Below are 6,383 nucleotides of genomic sequence, written 5' to 3'. Positions count from 1 at the left end.
GGTCAATAACCAATAGCGGAACTTGGATGCTCATATTGGCTCCCACATATTCTACGAAGATCTTTATCGGTCAGACCGCATAACAACATACGTTGTTCCCTTTGTCATCGGTATGTTACTTGCCCGAGATTCGATCGTCGGTATCTTAATACCTAGTTCAATCTCGTTACCAGCAAGTCTCTTTACTCGTTCTGTAATACATCATCTCACAACTAACTCATTAGTTGCAATGCTTGCAAGGCTTATGTGATGTGCATTATCGAGAGGGCCCAGAGATACCTCTCCGACAATCGGAGTGACAAATCCTAATCTCGAAATACGCCAACCCAACATGTACCTTTGGATACACCTGTAGAGCTCCTTTATAATCACCCAGTTACGTTGTGACGTTTGGTAGCACACAAAGTGTTCCTCCGGCAAACGGGAGTTGCATAATCTCATAGTCATAGGAACATGTATAAGTCATGAAGAAAGCAATAGCAACATACTAAATGATCGGGTGCTAAGCTAATGGGATGGGTCATGTCAATCACATCATTCTTCTAATGATGTGACCCCGTTAATCAAATAACAACTCTTTTGTTTATGGTTAGGAAACATAACCATCTTCGATTAACGAGCTAGTCAAGTAGAGGCATACTAGTGACACTCTGTTTGTCTATGTATTCACACATGTATTATGTTTCCGGTTAATACAATTATAGCATGAATAATAAACATTTATCATGATATAAGGAAATAAATAATAACTTTATTATTGCCTCTAAGGCATATTTCCTTCACCGCACGCCCCACGTGACACGCGCGCCCCGCAGTTGCCATGGGCCGGACCCTCGTCCATGTTCGTTTAAGTGCAGTTGCCATGTCGCTGAACTACGGTTGCCATGTCGGACAACTATAGTTGCCATGTTTGCTCAACTGTAGTTGCCATCTCAGGTCAAAGTTCCAGATTGCCATTTTTGGACAACTACAGTTGTTGCCATGTGTGGTCTGGTCTACTGCAGTTGCCATGATTTCAAAATTTTAGGAGTTGCCACCTACTAACACTAGGCAGTTGCCATGTAGCGCTACAAAAAAAGGCATGGCAAAAAACATGTTCGGGTAAAAGAGAGAGCCATGTGCTCACAAACACGCTAGGGCAGTTATGATTTAAAAAGAAAGAGTTACCATATGCTTACGTGCACGCTAGGGCAGTTTGCCATGTACCATGCAAAACATATGGCAACTGACATGTTCGGGTAAAAAAAAAGAGAGTTGCCATCTGCTTGCAATCATACTAGGGCAGTTGCCATGTACACTACAAAACATACTAGGGCAGTTGCCATGTACACTAACATATGGCAACTGACATGTTCAGGTAAAGAAAAGAGAGAGTTGACATCTACTTGCAATCATACTAGGGCAGTTGCCATGTACACTGCAAAACGCATGGCAACTGACAGCTTGGGTGTGGGAGAGGAGGCGGGTGTGTGGGCGAGATGGCAAACGCCCACACACCAGCCCTTGTGCGTGACTGAAAACTAGTGTGTGGGCGAACTGCTAAACGCCCACACACCGGCCCCTCATATGATAAAGCGGATGTGTGGGCGACCTCGCTCACACACCACACACGCGAGTTGTCCTACGTGGCATACAAAATTAGCTAATTCATGCCAAGATTCGTGCAGAAGTTATTGGACGGTGATGGAGGCGTGTGGATGAGTTGGTTAACGCCCACACGTGTGGGCGTTAACATTTTCGAAACAGAAACATGTCCGGTGAAGTAGAGAAGAAGAAAATAGAAACCTGCTCGGACTCAGCGCGTCTAGTTCCAATCCAAACTTTCCTACTCCTGAAAGTATACACTGTAGGGGAAGAGCAATGAGGGCTTCAGTTGTGGTTTAGGGCATCTTCAACATTCACCCTCAACCCACCTGTAACTGTCTAGACTGTGCCGTCTATACATATTTTATCATTTAATGCAGTCTTGTATCAATCTGCTCTGTGATTTCAACATCAATTTTTGGCAAACCAAAAGTAAACCGGGGTAGGGGGCTTTACGTTCGAACCGCTGCGACGCAAGTGTCCAACAACACTGGCCCAACCAAACCCCCTCCCTCGCTCGTGTCCTTTCTCACCCGAAGCGGCTAGCGCCACTCTAGGGCGTTAGTGCTATATTCATGCCAACCTCGAGTGGACGCAACCTCTTACGTCGCCTCGGCACTGAAGCGCCGCCCCAGCCGAGAGCGCCGCCCACGCCGCTTTCTCGGTGCATGTGACTGCTTCGCGTTCAAATGGTAGCCCGTCTGTCCACCTACCTACAACAAACATGTGCGGATGTCGAGGAACCTGCTTCGACGCCCCTCCCCTCCCCCCCACATTAACCACCTCGCTGGCGCATCCAACCTCCTCCGCTCTCTTTCTCCTCTCTGCACGACGCCGCCATGGCCTCCTCGGGCTCCAAAGCCATTTGGGACAACCTCCCATCCTAGTAAAAGAAGGAGATCGCCGCCATTACAGTCGGCTAGCAGGCCGATAGGCAGGCGGAGCCTAGCGTCGCGAACGCCTGATAACCCACAAGTGTAGGGGATCATTGTAGCTTTTTGATAAATACGAGTGTCGAACCCAACACGGAGATAAAGGTAGAATTTATATTCCCTTTAAGTTCTATCGACCAACGATACAACTCTACGCACACTTAACGTTTGATTTTACCTAGAACAAATATGAAATTAGAAGTACTTTGTAGGTGTAATACTAGAACTACTTTGCAAGAATAAAACTAGGAGTACTTTTCGAGATAATAGAAGTTAGTTACTTAATAGAAAGCTTTTTGTAACACAAGAGAAGGATTTGTCCCTAGGCAATCGATAACTAGATCGGTAATCATTGTTGCAATTTTATATGAGGGAGAGGCATGGGCTAACATACTTTTCGTACTTGGATCATATGCACTTATGATTGAAACTCTAGCAAGCATCCGCAACTACTAAAGATTATTAAGGTAAAACCCAACCATAGCATTAAATAACAAGTCCTCTTTACTCACATATGCAACAACCCCCTTACTTAGATGTAAACTTATGTCACTCTAGCCACTCAATATAACCGAATTATGAATGTATTGCAAGACCATACAACGGGAATAGAGAGATTACACTGCTACATATATATAGAGGGGGGAGAGTTGGTGATGACGGCGGCGAAGTTATTGGTGTAGATTGTCGTCACAATGGTTGCCTCGGTGGCGTTCCTGAAGGAAATATGCCCTAGAGGCAATAATAAAGTTGTTATTTATATTTCCTTATATCATGATAATTTTTTTATTATTCATGCTAGAATTGTATTAACCGGAAACTTAGTACATGTGTGAATACATAGACAAACAGAGTGTCCCTAGTATGCATCTACTAGACTAGCTCGTTAATAAAAGATGGTTAAGTTTTCTAGCCATAGACATGTGTTGTTATTTGATGAACGGGATCACATCATTAGAGAATGATGTGATGGACTAGACCCATCCGTTAGCTTAGCACTATGATCGTTTAGTTTATTGCTATTGCTTTCTTCATAACTTATACATGTTCCTATGACTATAAGATTATGTAACTCCCGAATACCTGAGGAACACTTTGTGTGCTATCAAACGTCACAACGTAACTGAGTGATTATAAAGATGATCTACATGTGTCTCCAATTGTGTTTTTTGAGTTGTCATAGATCGAGATTAGGATTTGTCACTCCGATTGTCGGAGAGGTATCTCTGGGCCCTCTCGGTAATGCACATCACTATAAGCCTTGCAAGCAATGTGACTAATGAGTTAGTTGCGGGATGTTGCATTACGGAACGAGTAAAGAGACTTGCCAGTAACGAGATTGAACTAGGTATGATGATACCAACGATCGAATCTCGGGCAAGTAACATACCGATGACAAAGGGAATAACGTATGTTGTTATGCGGTTTGACCGATAAAGATCTTCGTAGAATATGTAGGAACCAATATGAGCATCCAAGTTCCGCTATTGGTTATTGACCGGAGATGAGTCTCGATCATGTCTACATAGTTCTCGAACCCATAGGGTCCGCACACTTAACGTTCGATGATGGTATGTATTGTGAGTTATGTGACTTGATGTACCGAAGGTTGTTCAAAGTCCCGGATGTGATCACGGACATGACGAGGAGCCTCGAAATGGTCGAGACATGAAGATTGATATATTGGAAGGTTATGTTTGGACACCGGAAAGGTTTCAGATAGGTTCGGGCATTTTCCGGAGTACCGGGGGGTTACCGGAACCCCCCGGGGGTTAATGGGCCTTCATGGGCTTTTGTGGAAGAGAGGAGGAGGCAGCCAATAGGAGGGCGCCCCCCAAGCCCAATCCAAATTGGGGAGGGGGGCCAAGCCCCCTTTTCCTTCTTCCCCTCTTCTCTTTCCTTCCCCTCCTAGTTGGACTAGGAAAGGGAGGAACCTACTCCTAGTAGGAGTAGGATTCCCCCCTTGGGGCGCGCCCTATGAGGCCGGCCGGCCCCCTCCTCCTTTATATACGGGGGAGGGGGCACCCCATAGACACACACGTTGATCTCTTAGCCGTGTGCGGTGCCCCCCTCCATAGATTTCCACCTCGGTCATATTGTCGTAGTGCTTAGGCGAAGCCGTGCGTTGGTAACTTTATCATCACCGTCACCACGCTGTCGTGCTGACAAAACTCTCCCTCGGTCTCAGCTGGATCTAGAGTTCGAGGGATGTCATCGAGCTGAACGTGTGCAGATCGCGGAGGTGTCGTGCGTTCGGTACTTGATCGGTTGGATCGCGAAGACGTTCGACTACATCAACCGCGTTACTTAACGCTTCCGCTTTCAGTCTACGAGGGTACGTGGACACACTCTTCCCGCTCGTTGCTATGCTTATCCTAGATAGATCTTGCGTGATCGTAGGCAAATTTTAGAAATACTATGTTCCCCAACAGTGGCATCCGAGCCAGGTCTATGCGTAGATGTTATATGCACAAGTAGAACACAAAGGAGTTGTGGGCGTGGGTATATACATATTGCTTGCCGTCACTAGTTGTTTCTTGATTCGGCGGTATTGTTGGATGAAGCGGCCCGGACCGACATTATATGACCGCGTTCATGAGACTAGTTCTACTGACGTGCTTTGCACATAGGTGGCTAGTGGGTGTCAGTTTCTCCAAGTTTAGTTGAATCGGATTCAATGAACAGAGTTCTTTCTGAAGATCAAAAAGCAATCACTATACCACATTGTGGTCTTGATGCGTAGGTAAGAACGGTTCTTGCTAAGCCCGTAGCAGCCACATAAAACTTGCAACAACAAAGTAGAGGACGTCTAACTTGTTTATGCACGGCATGTTGTTATGTGATATGGTCAAGACGTGATTATATAAATTGTTGTATGAGATGATCATGTTTTGTAACAGTTATCAGCAACTGGCAGGAGCCATATGGTTGTCGCTTTATTGTATGAAATGCAATCGCCATGTAATTACTTTACTTTATCACTAAGCGGTAGCGATAGTCGTAGAAGCAATAGTTGGCGAGACGACAACAATGCTACGATGGAGATTGATACGTCTCCAACGTATCTATAATTTTTGATCGTTCCATGATATATTATATTCTGTTTTGGACATTATTGGGCTTTATTATACACTTTTATATTATTTTTGGGACTAACCTATTAATCGAAGGCCCAGCCCAGAATTGTTGTTTTTTGCCTATTTTAGAGTTTCGCAGAAAAAGAATATCAAACGGAGTCCAAACGGAATGAAACCTTCGGGAACGTGATTTTCAGAACGAACGTGATCCAGAGGAATTGGACCCTACGTCAAGAAAGCAACCAGGAAGGCACGAGGTAGGGGGGCGCGCCTACCCCCCAGGCGCTGTTGGGGAACGTAGTAATTTCAAAAAATTTCCTACACGCACGCAAGATCATGTGATGCATAGCAACGAGAGGGGGAGTATGATCTACATACCTAGTAGATCGACAACGGAAGTGTTTGGTTGATGTAGTCGTACGTCTTCACGATCCGACCGATCAAGCACCGAAACTACGGCACCTCCGAGTTCTAGCACACGTTCAGCTCGATGACGATCCCCGGACTCCGATCCAGCAAAGTGTCGGGGAAGAGTTCCGTCAGCACGACGGCGTGGTGACGATCTTGACGTACTACTGCTGCAGGGCTTCGCCTAAGCACCGCTACAATATTATCGAGGACTATGGTGGCTGGGGGCGCCGCACACGGCTAAGGAATAGATCACGTGGATCAACTTGTATGTCTCTAGGGTGCCTCTGCCTCAGTATATAAAGGACCAAAGGGGGGGAGGCTGGCCGGCCACATACGGCGCGCCCGGAGAGTCCTACTCCCTCTGGGAGTAGGACCCCCC

Source organism: Triticum dicoccoides, chromosome 1A (assembly GCF_002162155.2).
Source record: "Triticum dicoccoides isolate Atlit2015 ecotype Zavitan chromosome 1A, WEW_v2.0, whole genome shotgun sequence".
NCBI lineage: Eukaryota > Viridiplantae > Streptophyta > Magnoliopsida > Poales > Poaceae > Triticum > Triticum dicoccoides.
This window is presented reverse-complemented; position numbering follows the sequence as displayed.